Source organism: Bos grunniens, chromosome 5, assembly GCF_055505025.1.
Source record: "Bos grunniens cultivar Pamir isolate PY7600 chromosome 5, Bosgru_T2T1.0, whole genome shotgun sequence".
In the NCBI taxonomy this organism is placed as follows: domain Eukaryota; kingdom Metazoa; phylum Chordata; class Mammalia; order Artiodactyla; family Bovidae; genus Bos; species Bos grunniens.
Window position 1 is genome coordinate 5,886,288 of NC_141169.1, and position 19,076 is coordinate 5,905,363.

A 19,076-nucleotide genomic window follows, 5' to 3' on the forward strand; every position below is an offset into this window, starting at 1 on the left:
ACTTCAAATAACACAAGACAGCTGGTTTTATCCAGTCACTGATTGGTTAGGTGTGGGGGCAGAGGAACATAGAGGCTTGGAATTCCCCTTGGTTAATAGAGACAATACTCAGGTTGCTGACTCAACTCCCTTCATGCTTGCTTTCCTCCAATGCAGAGATCAAATGGTGAAAATTCATCTTCCCAGCCTCCCGGGAAGGGGGGCCTTGCTAGTCAGTTCCTGTGATCAGGACACAAGTAGAAGTCCGTTAGTGCTGCCCCTTCTGCTTTCCTCCCAGCCTGGAAAGCGGGGAGGACACCTGAGGCTCATGTCACCCCTAAGGATGACAGAGCGAGAAAACAGGAAGAAGACAAGAAACCATGAAGTGCCCATGTCTGAACTTCCTGTTGCCAGGAAGATAAACTTCCTGAAACAGATAAACCCCCTGCCTTATAGAAGCTCTCTGCAGAATTTTTCTTTGACTCAGAGCTGACACAACCTAATGGATGTAGCTATTACATCAAGGAAGTAGAAAATAGTACGAGTCTGACCTTGGTAGCCAAAGGTCGCCAATTTTTTCTGCAAATCATGTTGCCCTTTCAGGAGGCATAGAAGCCTCAATATTGGTCCCTCAAAGCTGTTCACATCCTATCTCCAGAACCTGTGAATTGGATATCTGTGCACATGATATCTTTCCTAATAAATGAGAGCTTGTGTTATGATTAAGTTAAGGATCTTGAGCTATGAAGGTGAGCCTCGATTATCTAGGTGGGGCTAGTAGTAGTTACTATGGTTTTTTGTAGTTACAAGGGTTTTTATAAAAGGGAGACAGGAGTGTCAGAGATGTGAGGACGTAAGCAGAGGTTACGAAAGAAGATACTACGCCACTGGCTTTGTAGACAGAGGAAGGGAGCACAAGTCAAGGTTTGCAGATGACCCCTAAAGACTGGAAAAGGCAAGAAAACGGATTCTCCCCTAACACTCCCAGAAGTAATGCCACTCTGTGGACCCATTTTAAACATCTGACCTCCAAAATTGTAAAATAATAAACTTTTGTAGTGATAATACTTAGTTTATGGCAATTTGATATAGAAGCAGTAGTAAACTAACCCAGGAGCATTTAATTCACAACAACACTAACACACTGGACTCCTACAAGACTTCCCAAAAGATCACTCAGCCCCCAAGAACCCCTCAGATCCGTACAGGACGCTTCAGGGGCAGCAGGAGACTGTGCTTTCAGCAGATCTCTGACCTAATGAGATGACATTGCAGACTTGAAGGCAAATCTGGTTTCTTTGATCCGTAATTGGTTTTTTGAACTCAGTTTCCCAGAGGTTTTTGTGACTAGGTTGTATCTATTGAGTTGGAAATCTCATTCATGTGACATGTAATATAGAACTCTCTGAATGCATGATTAATTTTTGCAGATCAGATATTACCTCATTATCAGATTTACAGAAAGCAGCAATGTAATTATAAAGCAGCTATTTTCAGCACACTCTGCCCAGGTTATTTCTCCGCCAAATCATTTTGCCCTGGGAAATCACACGTGGCACTATCAAAAACAAGTTGAATCTTGGTGAGCAATCTGTTCAGATAATTGCATCTTTATTATTGATGGTCCCCCCTTAGGATTTGGGGATCTCAAGATCTGCTCTGCCCTTGTACTGCAATTCATTAAGCTTTCCATCCTGAGCCAGTTTTAATTAAACTGTCCTCCTTTTCTCTTTAGTTTCCCATAGCTCATCTTTCTTAGCAGGTCACAGTTGAGAAATCCAGCTGCTGGGTTCATCTGAGTCCTGCCTCCCTCCTATTTATCATTTCAAGGAGTCACCTCTCAGTTTACAAGTTCAGCATTTTATTGAGCTGAACAAGCATAAAATGTACCTGCTTCCAAAAAGAGAAAACAAAAACTAAAAAGGAAAGGGAAAAAAAAGACAGGCATCTCAGTCTGCATCTTATAGAAAATAAAACAGGTACTATTTTATTCATAAGCTGACCCTGTGTTTGTGATAGTAAGGCTAGGTGATAATTTAATGTCCTTAAAAAATCAACTTCTGGCTTTCTTCATTCTGAAATTAAACTGCCTTGTGATGGATTAATGTGACATGACAGGGTATGACATGAGATATGATATACAATAGGCAGATTTCTGGAAGATTTATAACTTTTCATCCCCTTTCCAGTAGGATTCTCCTGAATGACTGCAGTCAGTTTTTTAATCTCATGTACAAAGTGAAATAGACTTGATTGTCTGTTACTTGTTTATTTTCACTGAGAAGCAATAATATAACTGCATTTCTTGTCAGTTGTCCTTATACGTTTTCACAGTGATGACTTTGTTTCCATAACACAGGTTCTCCTTCATTGTAGGTAAGGAAAAAAAGGAGTTTCTTTGTTCATCCAACAGTCTAATAAATATTCATTGAGAGTTTTCTTTGTGCAAGGCTTTGTGCAAGGCAATGCATAGAATATAAAATTGTCTAAGAGAGGCTCTACTTGAAGGCAGTTCACTGAGTTAGGTTTTACATGTTGACGATCATTCTCTACCTCAAAGAAAAGCAAAGGACTCTTCATTGCCACCCCATTTCTCGTTACACTATTTGGAAGAAAAGATTTGAGAACATAGCCTGGAGGAAAGGTTAAGATTAGTTACGAGCCATCAGTTATTCATTAGATACTGTAGGGACAAATAGAACAATAGAATAAAGAGAAAAGTAATGTTATAAAATACATTTACAAAGGAAGACTTGAAAAAAATGTAGTAACTGGTCAGCCATTAGGTAAATATATAGTAAATATAAAACATTTTTTCTTTTAACTTCTTTAATATACATATCTAAGCATTGTCTTATGAGGTTAAGATAAAACAATATATGTAGTACAAATGAAAACTACAGCATGAAGGATTGAGTGAAGTGGAGATAAATGGAAATACACCCTATTACAAAACTGCTACGTGATGTGAAGTGGTATAATATTTACTTGATATGTGTGCTGTGAACAGTTAAGGATGTGTGAGTGTGTGTACATATATACACAGGCCGCGTGGGTCCGAGTTGTAGCATACAGGGTCTTTGTTGCCCCACGGCATGTGGGCTTCTAGTTCCCTGACCAGAGATCGAACCTGCACCCCTGCAGAACTGCAAGGCAGATTCTTAACCACTGGATCACCAGGGAAGTCCCAAGGATATATGTTTTAATTCCTACAGCAACCCATAAAAATAAATGCAAAGAAGTATACCCCAGAAGTCAATATGTAAATTCCAGTAGAAATCTAAAAGTTATTCAAGTAAGCTCAAGAAAAGCAGGAAAAGAACAGAGCCAAACATACAGAAAACAGAGAATAAAATGGTAGACCTAAATCCAACTATATCAATAACTGCAGTAAACGTTAAAGACACTCACTGGGTGATGAAACACTTTTCACCAAATAGTGCTAGAACCGAAAGTCCATATACAAAATACTGAACACTGTTCCCTATTCCATGCCATACACAAATATTAATTTGAGGCATATCATAAACCTAAAGGTAAAACCTAAAATCATAAGGCTTTTAGAAGAAAAGAAAATGGGAGAATACAAGTAAGCCACAGAATACAATATTAACTAAATAAAACTGGTAAATTATATTACACCCAACACTTCTGCTTATCAGCAGAGATTACTAAGAAATGAAGAGGTGACCTATGAACTGGGGAATAGCATATGCTAAACTAGTATCTGGAATACACAAAAGGTGGTCTCAGTAACAAGAAGGCATACAACCCCATTAGAAAAACAGACAAAGGATTTGGAATTTACTCAGCGTTTAAATGTTCTTTTGATGAATTTGTGGGAGAGGAAGTGTTCTCCCTGTCCTACTCCTCTGCCATCTTAGCTCCTCCTAGACAAAGAATTTGGACAGACAGTTCATAAAACAAGATAATACAAGTGGTCAATAAATATATGAAAAAGCTTTTAACTTAATTATTCAATAGAGAATGCAAATTAAACCCACAATTAGGTTTCATTATGTGGCCATCAGAATGGCAACATTTTTAAAAAACTGAGAACAGCAAATGTCAACGAAGCTGTGAAACAACTATAAGGTTTGTGGGGATGTAAATGGTATAACCACTGAAAATCATCCAACAGTTCTTATAAAATACACATACCTATGCTACAACCTAGCAATACCATTCCTAAGTATTTACCCCAAAGAAATGAAGACTACCATCTACATAAAGACACGAAAGAATATTTATAAGAGCATTTATAACATCTCAAAACTGGGAACGGCTCAGGTGACCATCAAAAGGAGAAAGGATAAACATAATATATTCATGGGGTATTATTCAGCAATAAAAAAAAGCAATAAAAACTACTGATACAAGCAATAGTGTGTATAAATTTTAATTTATGTTGGAAGAAAAAAGCCTTAGGCAAGAGAGTACTGTATGACTTTCATTTATATGAAATTCTAGAAGATTTAAAATTAATCTACTGTAGAAAAAAAATCAGAACAGAGATCCCTCTGGAAGTATAAAGTCAGAGATTGCTGTTTCAGGGACATAAAGCAACTTTTTGAGGTTATGTTAACATTTTATACCTTGATAAGACTTTGGGTTACTCAGATGAATACATTTTTCAAACCTCATTAAAGTTTATAGTTAATATTTGTGCATTTTATTATATGTCAAACCAAAGAAAACTGTGAAAAACCAAAAAGCACTAAACTCTAATTGTTGATATGTAAACTAAAATCTTTAGAAAGAAGTCTATGAATCTGAAAGTTACTTTGAAATTCATAAATAAATAAGATGGGCTGATGGACAGATAGTGGATGAATCTAATAAAGCAAGTTAGTGAAATGTTACTGGTCATTCATGGCAACACTTTCCACCTTCTCTGTATGTTTAAAATGTTGGAAAAAATTTTTTAAAGTCAATCAATATAATACCCAATGAACAGAATAAGAAAAATAAAGCAATTCAACTCAATAGCTGCAGAAAAACACTTTAAAATTCAAAAACCCATATATTATAAAACTCTTAGAAAACTAGGACTATAGTTTATTTCTTAAACTGAAATAAATTACACAGACACATGAGCACACAATTTACAGCAAAATCTACCTAATGGTGATTACTTTAGAAATTTCCTTTTGAGATAGAGTATGATACAAGGTTTTCCAATTGTCATTAATTTTATTCCACACTTCTGAAAGTCTTCAGTTTAGTTCAGTTCAGTTGCTCAATCGTGTCCAACTCTTTGCGACCCATGAATCGCAGCACGCCAGCCCTCCCTGTCCATCACCAACTCCCAGAGTTCACTCAGACTCACGTCCATCGAGTCAGTGATGCCATCCAGCCATCTCATCCTCTCTCGTCCCCTTCTCCTCCTGCCCCCAATCCCTCCCAGCATTAGAGTCTTTTCCAATGAGTCAACTCTTCGCATGAGGTGGCCAAAGTACTGGAGTTTCAGCTTTAGCATCAGTCCTTCCAAAGAACACCCAGGACTGATCTCCTTTAGGATGGACTGGTTAGATCTCCTTGCAGTCCAAGGGACTCTCAACAGTCTTCTCCAACACCACAGTTCAAAAGCATCAATTCTTCGGTGCTCAGCCTTCTTCACAGTCCAACTCTCACATCCATACATGACCACTGGAAAAACCATAGCCTTGACTAGATGGACCTTTGTTGGCAAAGTAATGTCTCTGCTTTTTAATATGCTATCTAGGTTGGTCATAACTTTCCTTCCAAGGAGTAAGCATCTTTTGATTTTATGGCTGCAATCACCATCTGCAGTGATTTTGGAGCCCAAAAAAATAAAGTCTGACACTGTTTCCACTGTTTCCCCATCTATTTCCCATGAAGTGACGGCACCAGATGCCATGATCTTTGTTTTCTGAATGTTGAGTTTTAAGCCAATTTTTTCACTCTCCTCTTTCACTCTCATCAAGAGGCTTTTTAGTTTCTCTTCACTTTCTGCCATAAAGGTGGTGTCATCTGCATATCTGAGGTTATTGATATTTCTCCTGGCAATCTTGATTCCAGCTTGTGCTTCCTCCAACCCAGTGTTTCTCATGATGTACTCTGCATATAAGTTAAATAAGCAGGGTGACAATATACAGCCTTGACATACTCCTTTTCCTATTTGGAACCAGTCTGTTGTTCCATGTCCAGTTCTAACTGTTGCTTCCTGACCTGCATATAGGTTTCTCAAGAGGCAGATCAGGTGGTCTGGTATTCCCATCTCTTTCAGAATTTTCCACAGTTTATTGTGATCCACACAGTCAAAGGCTTTGTTGAGCCTAAAAAGATAAAAAAAAAATTCAGATGAAAAGAAAAAAAAGGCATTATCATTGGATTAAAAATAAAATTTACAGACTTCCCTCGTGGTCCAGTGACTGAGAGTCCGCCTGTCACTGCAGAAGACAGTTTCACCCCCTGGTCCAGGAAGGCTGCACAGGCCTTGGGGTAGCTGGGCCTGTGTGCCACAACTACTGAGTCCATGTACCTAGAACTCGTGCTCCACACAAGAAATGAAGACCCAGCACAGCCAAAAAATAAAATAAAATAAAATTTTACTATTTGCAAGTTCAATTCAGCCACTCAGTTGTGTCCAACCCCCACTGGGACACGGGGACGGAGCAGCTGAGCGAGTACCAGCACCGCTTCTTCCTCCGTGTACCAGCGAACCCTGCTTCAAAAATATAAACAAATTGAACGAAGGGCTCTAGATAAATCACCTGATTGCATTTCATGCCTTTGGGGAGATGGCTGTTTCAACCAATAAGACTGGTATTTTTTTGCTACACCTTTTGCATTTCCTCCTTGTCCTTGGGTGCCCCTTCTAAGTGTTTTACACATGACAGAAAAGAAATCCTATTTTACACTCAAGTGTAACCTTTAGTTTAAATTATGTCCACTCCCCTTGATTGTCCCATGAGGACAGAGAACTGTTTTGTTCCCTCCTCATCAGTTCAGTTCAGTCGCTCAGTTGTGTCCGACTCTGCAACCCCATGGACTGCAGCACGCCAGGCTTCCCTGTCCATCACCAACTCTCCGAGTTTACTGAAACTTGTGTCCATTGATTCAGTGATGCCATCCAACCAGCTCATCCTCTGTCGTCCCCTTCTCCTCCCGCCTTTAATCTTTCCCAGCATCAGGGTCTTTTCCAGTGAGTCAGTTCTTCGCATCAGGTGGCCAAAGTATTGGAGCTTCAGCTTCAGCATCAGTCCTTCCAATGAATATTCTGGACTGATTTCCTTTAGGATGGACTGGTTCGATCTCCTTGCTGTCCAAAGGACTCTCAAGAGTCTTCTCCAATATCACAGTTCAAAAGCATCAATTCTTCGGTAATTAGTGATAGTTTGAACATTTGCAAGTTTGACTGTGTAAATAAAAAATCTGAAATATTTATAAATGCTTTAGAATTAATAAGTAAATTTATCAGGTTTGCTGAATTTAATGTCACTATTCAAAAAGTAATTGCATTTCTATGAACGAGCAATAAAAGTTTCTTAAAAAGTAAGATTTTAAAATTATAACATTTAGAGAAAGGAAAAATAACAATTCCCTTGGAATAAGATGTGTGAAACATTTTTTACAGAAAATTACAAAATATTGAGGTAAATTAAAAATCAAAATTAAAAAAAAGATATAAATGGAAACATACACACTGTGCATGATCACAAGTTTCAATATTACAGAAACATCTACTTTCTCCAGTCAAGACACGAACAGGACCTTTTGTGAAACGTAACAAGCTGATTCTAAAATTTTAATGAAAATTACCATAGGCCAAAAAACATCAATGCAATCTTGAGGAAGGGAAACAAGATCAGATGATTTGGTCTACTGGGTATAAGACTTACTATAAAGCTACAGTAATAAAGAAAAAAAAAAGCATGGACAAATATAACTAAACATAATGGAAAAGAAAAAATATCCTTGCATTTATGTACCTAATACTCAACAAAGCAGGCATGAAGAACAGTAAAGAAAGGTCAGTATTTTGAAAAAAAGATTCTGTCTAATTTGGACATCCATTTGGAACAAAATAGAATCTTAACTCCCACCATACACAAAAATCAATTCCAAGAAGACCGTAGCTCGAAACAGGACAGAATAATAAAGTATCTAATATAGGAGAATGTTTTCAGGATACAGGCTATTTATTTCTTTTCAAAAATTAACTACTTCTTCTTCCAGTTTCATTGAGATACAACTGACATACAGCACTGTAAGCTTAAGGCATACAGCATAATGATCTGACTTACACACATCATGAAATGATTACCACACAGTGAGCATCCATCATTTCACACAGATACGAAAAAGAAGAAGAATGTTTTCCTTATGATGGGAACTCTCAGGGATTACTCTCAGCAATTTTCATATGTAACATACAGCAGTGTTAAATATATTTATAAAGTTGTACATTATATCCCTAGTGCTTATTTATCTTATAACTAGAGTTTGTACATTTTGACCACCTTCATCCAGTTCCTTCTCCCCAACCATTTTCCTCTGGTAACCACAAATCTCACCTCTTAATTTTCTATGAGTTTCTTTTTGATGTATAATTGTCCTTCAACACTATATTAATTTCTAGTGTACAACAGAGTGATGCAGTGTTTCTATAGTACAAAATGATCATTATGATAACTCTAGTTCTGTCATCATACAAATATACTACATTATTATTGATTATATCCCTATACCGCACATTTCATCTTTGTGACTCATTTATTTTTTAACTGGAAGCCTGTACCTCTTAGTTTCTTAATCAGGGAACAATACTAACCATGTAGAAATAATTTTTAGAAATTGTAATATATTAAAATTAAGAACTGCTTTTGTAAAAAAGATTTCAGAACATGAAAGTTAGAGAGGAGATTTGTAAAGCTTATAACTACTAAAGGGTTGTAGCCAGAATAATCAAGAACTCTAAATCAAATAGAAAAAGAACAGGCAACAAGAAAAATGAACAAAGAGATTTAAACAGGTAATCACAAACTAAAATATCCAAAGTGAAAGCGAAGTCGCTCAGTCGTGTCCGACTCTTTGCGACCCCATGAACTGTAGCCTACCAGGCTCCTCTGTCCATGGGATTTTTCAGGCAATAGTACTGGAGTGGATTGCCATTTCCTTCTCCAAGGGATATTCCCAACCCAGGGACTGAACCCAGGTCTCCCGCACTGTAGACAGACGCTTTACCGTCTGAGCCACCGGGGAAATCAAAATATCCCAATGACCTTACGAAAACATAATGACCTCATCAGTAATTAAGAAAATGCAATTAGTATCATATTGTAGTACCACTATAAACCCATCAAAATGGTAACATTAAAAAGAATGATAAGACCAGGTGTTCACAAGGACATGGAACAATGGAAACACTCATCCACTCCTGGTGAGAGTGTAAATCGGTACAAGCATTTTGAAAGACAATTCACCATTATCTACTAAAGTTGAAAACAGGCAACCAATGACTAAGCACTTCTTTTCTAAGCTAAGCTTCAGTAGTATGTGCATGGAGAACTTCCAGATGTTCAAGCTGGATTTAGAAAAGGCAGAGGAACCAGAGATCAAATTGCCAACATCCGGTGAATCATAGAAAGAGCAAGAGAATTCCAGAAAAACATTGACTACTGCTTCATTTACCATGCTAAAGCCTTTGACTTCATGGATCACAACAAATTGTGGAAAATTCTTAAACAGATGGGAATACTAGACCACTTTAACTGCCTCCTGAGAAATCTGTATACAGGTCAAGAACCAACAGTTAGAACTGGACATGGAATGATGAACTGGCTCCAAATTGGGAAAGGAGTACGTTAAGGCTGTATATTGTCACCCTGTTTATTTAACTTCTATGCAGAGTATATCATGTGAAATGCCCGGCTGGATTGAAGCACAAGCTGAATCAAGATTGCCAGGAGAAATATCAATAACCTCAGATATGCAGATGACACCACCCTTACAGCAGAAAGCAAAGAGGAACTAAAGAGCCTCTTGATGAAAGTAAAAGAGGAGACTGAAAAGCTGGCTTAAAACTCAACATCCAGAAAACGAAGATTATGGCATCTGGTACCATCACTTCATGGCAAATAGAAGGGGAAACAATGGAAACAGTGAGAGACTTTATTTTCTTGGGCTCCAAAATCACTGCAGATGGTGATTGCAGCCATGAAAGTAAAAGACACTTGCTCCTTGGAAGAAAAGCTATGACAAACCTAAATAGCATGTTAAAAACCAGAGATATTACTTTGCTGACAAAGGTCTGTCTAGTCAAAGCTATGAATTTTCCAGTAGTCATGTATGGATGTAAGAGTTTGACTATAAAGAAGTCTGAGAGTGAAAGAATTGATGCTTTTGAACTGTGGTATTGGAGAAGATGCTTGAGATTCCCTTGGACTGCAAGGAGATCCAACCAGTCCATCCTAAAGGAAATCAGTCCTGAATATTCATTGGAAGGACTGATACTGAAGCTGAAGCTCCAATACTTTGGCCACCTGATATGAAGAACTGACTCATTGAAAAAGAGCCTGATGCTGGGAAAGATTGAGGGCAGGAGGAGAAGGGGAAGACAGAGGATGAGATGGTTGGATGGCATCACCAACTCGATGGACATGAGTTTGAGCAAGCTCTGGGCGTTGGTGATGGACAGGGAAGCCTGGCATGCTGCAGTACACGGGGTCACAAAGAGCTGGACACAACTGAGTGGCTGAACTGAATGAACTAAAGGTTAAATTATGAAAAAAAACAATATCTGGTCTTTGTGGCTTTTGTAGTATAGGGTGGACCTTGTCATCATCAAATCATAAAATGTGAAAAGCAAATCATTGCTTTTTCTAGTTTGATTAGATGCAGCCTGGAAATTCATTGATCTCACTATGCCATGGCAGATCTTTCAATTTATTCAATAATTATATATCAAATAACTTCTGTTTCCTTTTGTAATAGTGACTGAGTGAATGAATGCCACAGAAAGTTGACCACACTTTTCAAGATTGTTTATAATAACCTTGTAAAATACAAAGAGCTCTACACAATCTTAATGGTCTCATAAGGTAGCTCTGAAAAGCTGGTGAAAAGACATACCTCTACTCCAAGCCCCAGAGTGTATAACCATGCATTGTTACAATAGAAGCATTAGCAGTTTCGGACTCTACTCTAGAGGCTGCACACCTTGAGTTGACTACAGACAGGTGTCCGAGCCTTGGTTTCTTTACTTACAAAATGAAAATATCAATAAAATTATAATAACCTTCTATTACTGCCTCACCAAGTTTTTCTGAGGATCACATAGGACAATATATGAGTATACCTCAAAGAATAAAAGATATGCACAATACATGTAAAGTATCAATATTATTATTATATAAGTAGCTGCTGCTGCTGCTAAGTCGCTTCAGTTGCGTCCGACTTTGTGCGACCCCAGAGACAGCAGCCCACCAGGCTCCCCCGTCCCTGGGATTCTCCAGGCAAGAACACTGGAGTGGGTTGCCATTTCCTTCTCCAATGCATGAGAGTGAAAAGTGAAAGTGAAGTCGCTCAGTCGTGTCTGACTCCTAGCGACCCCAAGGACTGCAGCCTACCAGGCTCCTCCATCCATGGGATTTTCCAGGCAAGAGTACTGGAGTGGGGTGCCATTGCCTTCTCTGATATAAGTAGCAGGACTCTATTTTCATTGGAGACCATTTCTATCCTAATCACAGGAACTACCATTTATTTGTCTCTCGCTATGTCCTATAACTGCTTCCAAGGCGGTTCAGTGGTAAAGAATCCACCTGCCATCCACGGGTGCCATCGCTGGGTCAGGAAGATCCCCTGGAGGAGGAAACAGCAACCCACTCCAGTATTCTTACCTGGGAAACCCCATGGATGGAGCAGCCTGGCTGGTTGCAGTCCACGGAGGCGAAAGAGTCAGACACGACTGAATAACAACAACAATGTCCTGTAAACATGCCTAGCCCTTTATTCTCTCATTCTTTTTTCTCCTGCCACCTGGCTGAGCACAAACATCTCAACTAGATCTCTACCAGATCTTAGAGATCCTGACGAGGGCCCCTTCCTTCTCTCTTGACCTCATGCTTCGTATGAAGAGGTTTCAGCTAAGCCAGCTAAACTCATGGTCTCCCTCCCCAAAGGAGAAGGGATTTATTTGATTAAAGAGTTTAGGGTAAGAAACCGACCTTCCTTAAACTAATAAGAAATAATAAGTCATTTTTGCCTTATAATTATATTGGCCATTTTGTCTTATACTTGACAATATCTCTGCAGGGAATGAAAGTTTCTTTATAACATCTAATAACCATTCGCATTACTTCATTCATTGTAAAAGCTTAGGTCTTCAAAATTTGGTTAGTTCATGCTATGGCTGGCTATATAACACCTGGAGTATTTTATGTATATTCATTCTAGGCAATTTTACCCTTATAGTTCTTGGCAGTTTTGCCTCTATTCATAATCAAAGACATATAGATTTGCCCCTTGTAAACACTTTAAAATATTCATTCATTTTAACTTGCTAACACGGAAAATGTGATACGTAAAGAACAAACGCAAGTCACAGTGCTTATAACACAAAAGCAGCAGAGTGGACAGATTTTTAAAAGGCTCAGCTCAACAGGGAATAGAAGAAAAGAAAACACAAATGTCTCTGCCCTGCATGGAAAAGCCTTGCCTTTGTGTGCTGTTTCCAGGCAGATGAAAAGGCAAAGAGAAGCCCCCGCCTGCGTTGCTCCCCTGGGATTCGAAAGGACAAAAGAAAAGTAAACACTCCTTTGCTTCCAAGAATGACATTTAGGCAGGAAGCCTCCATCTTTTCCTTTCTCCTTCTTCCTTACTGTTAAACAAAAGATAATGGGAAGGTAGGAATCATTTTTATAATTATTTTTGATTAGGGGTTAAGCGTGTGGTACCTCTTGTGAAAATGACAGCAGAATTTATTTTGCTTCTCTTCTTCACATTGTCTAATACAAAATCCAGTTGTTAATTTCCAAGGGATTTCTGATTGCTTTATGATATAGCTGAAATGTAAAACCTCTGATTTTTTTCAACGATCTTTATTCCAAGAACTATAGGGAACACCCTCAGTTCAGTCTTCCCTGGTGGCTCAGTCGGTAAAGAATACATCTTCAATGCAGGAGATCTGAATTCAATCCCTGGGTCAGGAAGATCCCCTGGAGAAGGAAATGGCAACCCACTCCAATATTTTTACCTGGGAAATCCCATGGACAGGGGAGCCTGGTGGGCTACGGTTCATGGGGTCACAACAGTTGGACACAAACTGTGGTTTAACGACTAAACCACTACCACCAACAGTTAATGGTGATTGTAAATGACTTCCTCATGTGACCTAAAACCTTCTCAAAGCCCCATTCTTAGGACTTCAGCTCATCTTATATGTTCAATGATGTGCCATGATGGTGAGCAGCCACCAGGATGAACTCAACGCTTGCCACGCTTCCGACCTTATAACTGTCCCAAGCTCTTGAACCAATGAGTGGGAGATGATGTGAGACTCTCCAATGGATGGTAAGAGTTGTGCTAGTGTGCTTACTTCCAATCCACACTGAGACGAGGGGCTTCCGTTACTGCCTCTTTCTCATGAATCTTATTCTAAATAGCAAGATGTGTGTGGAAAACTCAAGTTTTATTGAATTCAAAAACATCGCCATCAAAATAATCGCTGGCTAATGCATTCAGTATCCTCATCCTCTAAATCCTGGAAGTTGTAACAGGTCCTGTCTATGAAATCCTTTGCATTTCTTCCTGACACTGAGGATCAGATACTGAGATGAATCACATAAAGAGAGCAGAATCTTCTTGGGCAGCTTTTGCCAATTAAATCCACAAATATCTTTGACTTAAAAAAAGACTGTACAGGGAATTCCCTGGCGGTATAGAGGTTAGAACTCCATGCTTTCACCACCAAGAGCCTGGGTTCAATGCCTGGTTGGGGAACTAAGATCCCACAAGCCACTTAGTGTGGTATTATCATCATAAAGACCTTACAGCCTAAAGTGGATGCTCTTGACCTCCAATATTCTTCACATCCTATCCTTATGCATTTACTCCAAATCCTCTGGTTATTACTTTTCAGTGCCTAAGGCTCTTTGTCCGCTTTCTTTTTTTGTGGATCTTGTTGAGGCTTCCATCCTTGGTACAATGTCTTGGACACTCGATAGGACTAAGGATCACAAAGCCAAGTGAGTACATGACTCTGAACATAAATAAACGGAACAGGCCATGATAACCCTCGTCCAAGATAAGGAGCAGCGGCTCCACTTTGCTGGAGCAGCCGTGAAGAGATACCCCAAGTCCAAGTTAAGAGAAACCCAAGTAAGATGGTAGGTGTTACAAAAGGGCATCAGAGGGCAAACACACTGAAACCATAATCACAGAAAACTAGTCAATCAAATCACACTAGGACCACAGCCTTGTCTAACTCAATGAAACTAAGCCATGCCCGTGGGGCCACCCAAGACGGGCGGGTCATGGTGGAGAGGTCTGACAGAATGTGGTCCACTGGAGAAGGGAATGGCAAACCACTTCAGTATTCTTGCCTTGAGAACTCCATGAACAGTATGACAAGGCAAAATGATAGGATACTGAAAGGGGAACTCCCCAGGTAGTAGGTGCCCAATATGCTACTGGAGATCAGTGGATAAATAACTCCAGAAAGAGTGAAGGGATGGAGCCAAAGCAAACACAATACCCAGTTGTGGATGTGACTGGCGATAGAAGCAAGGTCCGATGCTGTAAAGAGCAATATTGTATAGGAACCTGGAATGTTAGGTCCATGAATCAAGGCAAATTAGACGTGGTCAAACAGGAGATAGCAAGAGTGAACGTCGACATTCTAGGAATCAGTGAACTAAAATGGACTGGAATGGGTGAATTTAACTCAGATGACCATTATATCTATTACTGTGGGCAGGAATCCCTTAGAAGAAATGGAGTGGCCATCATGGTCAACAAAAGAGTCCAAAATGCAGTACTTGGATGTAATCTCAAGAACGACAGAATGATCTCTGTTCGTTTCCAAGGCAAACCATTTAATATCGCAGTAATCTAAGTCTATGCCCCAACCAGTAACGCTGAAGAAGCTGAAGTTGAACAGGTCTATGAAGACCTACAAGACCTTTTAGAACTAACACCCAAAAAAGATGTCCTTTTCATTATAGGGGACTGGAATGCAAAAGTAGGAAGTCAAGAAACACCTGGAGTAACAGGCAAATTTGGCCTTGGAGTATGGAGTGAAGCAGGGCAAAAGCTAATAGAGTTCTGCCAAGAGAATGCACTGGTCATAGCAAACACCCTCTTTCAACAACACAAGAGAAGACTCTATACATGGACAACACCAGATGGTCAACACCAAAATCAGATTGATTATATTCTTTACAGCCAAAGATGGAGAAGCTCTATATAGTCAACAAAAACAAGACTGGGAGCTGACTGTGGCTCAGATCATGAACTCCTTATTGCCAAATTCAGACTTAAATTGAAGAAACTAGGGAAAACCATTAGACCATTCAGGTATGACCTAAATCAGATCCCTTATGATTATACAGTAGAAGTGAGAAATAGATTTAAGGGACTAGATCTGATAGATAGAGTGCCTGATGAACTATGGACTGAGGTTCATGACACTGTACAGGAGACAGGGGTCAAGACCATCCCCATGGAAAAGAAATGCAAAAAAGCAAAATGGCTGTCTGGGGAGGCCTTACAAATAGCTGTGAAAAGAAAAGAATTGAAAAGCAAAGGAGAAAAGGAACGATATAAGCATCTGAATGCAGAGTTCCAAAGAATAGCAAGAAGAGATAAGAAAGCCTTCCTCAGCGATCAATGCAAAGAAATAGAGGAAAACAACAGAATGGGAAAGACTAGAGATCTCTTCAAGAAAATTAGAGATACCAAGGGAACATTTCATGCAAAGATGGGCTCGATAAAGGACAGAAATGGGATGGACCCAAGAGAAGCAGAAGATATTAAGAAGAGATGGCAAGAATACACAGAAGAACTGTACAAAAAAGATCTTCACAACCAAGATAATCACGATGGTATGATCACTCACCTAGAGCCAGACATTCGGGAATGTGAAGTCAAGTGGGCCTTAGAAAGCATCACTACGAACAAAGCTAGTGGAGGTGATGGAATTCCAGTTGAGCTATTTCAAATCCTGAAAGATGATGCTGTGAAAGTACTCAACTTGCCAGCAAATTTGGAAAACTCAGCAGTGGCCACAGGACTGGAAAAGGTCAGTTTTCATTCCAATCCCAAAGAAAGGCAATGCCAAAGAATGCTCAAACTACTGCACAATTGCACTCATCTCACACGCTAGTAAAGTAATGTTCAAAATTCTCCAAGCCAGGCTTCAGCAGTACGTGAACCATGAACTTCCAGATGTTCAAGCTGGTTTTAGAAAAGGCAGAGGAACCAGAGATCAAATTGCCAACATCCGCTGGATCACGGAAAAAGCAAGAGAGTTCCAGAAAAACATCTATTTCTGCTTTATTGACTATGCCAAAGCCTTTGACTGTGTGGATCACAAGAAACTGTGGAAAATTCTGAAAGAGCTGGGAGTACCAGACCACCTCATCTGCCTCTTGTGAAACCTGTATGCAGGTCAGGAAGCAACAGTTAGAACTGGACATGGAACAACAGACTGGTTCCAAATAGGAAAAGGAGTACGTCAAGGCTGTATATTGTCACCCTGCTTATTTAACTTCTATGCAGAAGTACATCATGAGAAACGCTGGGCTGGAAGAATCACAAGCTGGAATGAAGATTGCCGGGAGAAATATCAATAACCTCAGATATGCAGATGACACCGCCCTTATGGCAGAAACCGAAGAGGAACTAAAAAACCTCTTGATGAAAGTGAAAGTGGAGAGTGAAAAAGTTGGCTTAAAGCTTAACATTCAGAAAACGAAGATCATGGCATCCAGTCCCATCACTTCATGGGAAATAGATGGGGAAACAGTGGAAACAGTGTCAGACTTTATTTTTTAGGGCTCCAAAATCACTGCAGATTGTGACTACAGCCATGAAATTAAAAGACGCTTACTCCTTGGAAGGAAAGTTATGAGCAACCTAGATAGCATATTGAAAAGCAGAGACACTACTTTGCCAACAAAGGTCCATCTAGTCAAGGCTATGGTTTTTCCAGTGGTCATGTATGGATGTGAGAGTTGGACTGTGAAGAAAGCTGAGTGCCAAAGAATTGATGCTTTTGAACTGTGGTATTGGAGAAGACTCTTGAGAGTCCCTTGGACTGCAAGGACATCCAACCAGTCCATTCTGAAGGAGATCAGTCCTGGGTGTCCATTGGAAGGACTGATGCTAAAGCTGAATCTCCAGTACTTTGGCCACCTCATGCGAAGAGTTGACTCATTGGAAAAGACTCTGATGCTGGGAGGGATTGGGGGCAGGAGGAGAAGGGAACGACAGAGGATGAGATGGCTGGATGGCGTCACCAACTCAATGGATGTGGGTTTGAGTGAACTCCATGAGTTGGTGACGGACAGGGAGGCCTGGCATGCTGCGATTCATGGAGTCGCAAAGAGTTGGACACGACTGAGCGACTGAACTGAACTGAACTGAATTGAATGCTCTTTTACTTTTTGATACAGTAAAGAACTACCTTTTCTCTTATAAGAAAAACAAATCACAAGCACGATCTTAAATGGCAGCTGAAATTCAGCATCAGGGCAGTAATGAGTCAGTAGAATCACTAAGCCTACAAGGAACCAGGAAGCAGCTACTTCTTGGCTTCAGTCAACGTCTGCCAATAAGTAAAACAACTATTAGCAAATATTTTCATTTCTCAAATGAATCCAAAAGCCAGATTTTTATATGAAACCTCCAATATTTAAAAAAGATTAGATATGTATATGTATAATTAATCACTTTGCTGTACACCTGGAATTAGTACATTGTTAATCAACTATATTCCAATATAAAATTTAAAAATAATTTTTAAAAATTAATACAATAAAATAAAATTCTGCTCAAGACTAACACATCTGCCTACCAGAAACAGCCAGCCAAACAGAACATATTTTCTTGGCAGATGTGATCATTTGGTCATCAGTTGGTGACTTCTTTGCTATCAATTACTATAGGCAGTTGTTTTCAAACTGTAGAGCAGTCTAATAGTCTAATGGACTATTAGACTGTGTAATCAGTTCAATGGATTGCAAGAAGCAATTTTAAATGAAGTCAAATTGCTTTGAAGAAAATAAAAAATAAGGAAATATATCACACTGAATAAGGATAGGCGTTATTACGGGAGACCAACATGCATCTGTGAGAGTGTGTGTGTGTGTAGTTGGGGATTCCCTGGTGGCTCAGACAGTAAAGAACCGGCTTGCAATGCAGGAGACCTGGGTTATGATCCTTGGGTTGGGAAGATCCCCTGGAGAAGGGAATGGCTATGCACTCTTGCATAGCCATGTACTTTTGCCTGGAAAATTCAATTTTTAACTGTCATCAAAAAGTTTGAAAGTTACTACCTAGTTATGTCATTCCAATCCTTTATCTTCAATTGCAACTTAAATGCAAATTATTGTGAAATGTTCATCTGCATGCTAGATTTTTCTCTTGAACTTCAGTCATTTACTTTCACTTATCTGCTGGATATTATCATTGGATAACTCACAGGTCCCACAAATACAATCTAACAGAATGAAATAATAGCCTCTATAGTTAGAGCTCAGTGTGACTCCAGATTTCTTAGCCTGTTTTCTCACCCTTAACATTAGGATAGCTGAGCTGTCTGAATAGGGCCGACTTTGTCCTTACAACAGTGCCTGACACATACAAAAATAAATATTGCTTGAGCACCAATCATAGACATTGCTCTGGGCACTAGAGATTAATGAGAACAGTTAGCCCTTCCGTAATAAGATAGTGCTGCTTTTCAGCAGTTCAATAAAGAAAATTAAATCAACAAAACATCACTTCAGTATTTACTGGGTACATACTGTAATCCTTTCATAACGTAACCTCTCAATACCCTTTTCAAATCACCTCTTTGAGGATTACCAACTTGTGACCATAAGGATGACCTTTTCCCTCTGGAGTATCAT

The 19,076-nt window shown here is 39.4% G+C and overlaps 1 long non-coding RNA gene across 1 annotated transcript in view; it reads right to left on the reverse strand.

Annotated features, from left to right (window-relative positions):
- Positions 1–5,008: 5,008 nt before the first annotated feature.
- Positions 5,009–19,076, reverse strand: part of LOC147371270 (uncharacterized) — a 53,205-nt gene continuing 39,137 nt past the window's right edge. The window contains exon 5 of the long non-coding RNA XR_015163390.1: positions 5,009–6,278. This is a non-coding gene — a long non-coding RNA (uncharacterized LOC147371270). The remainder of the gene's footprint in view (positions 6,279–19,076) is intronic.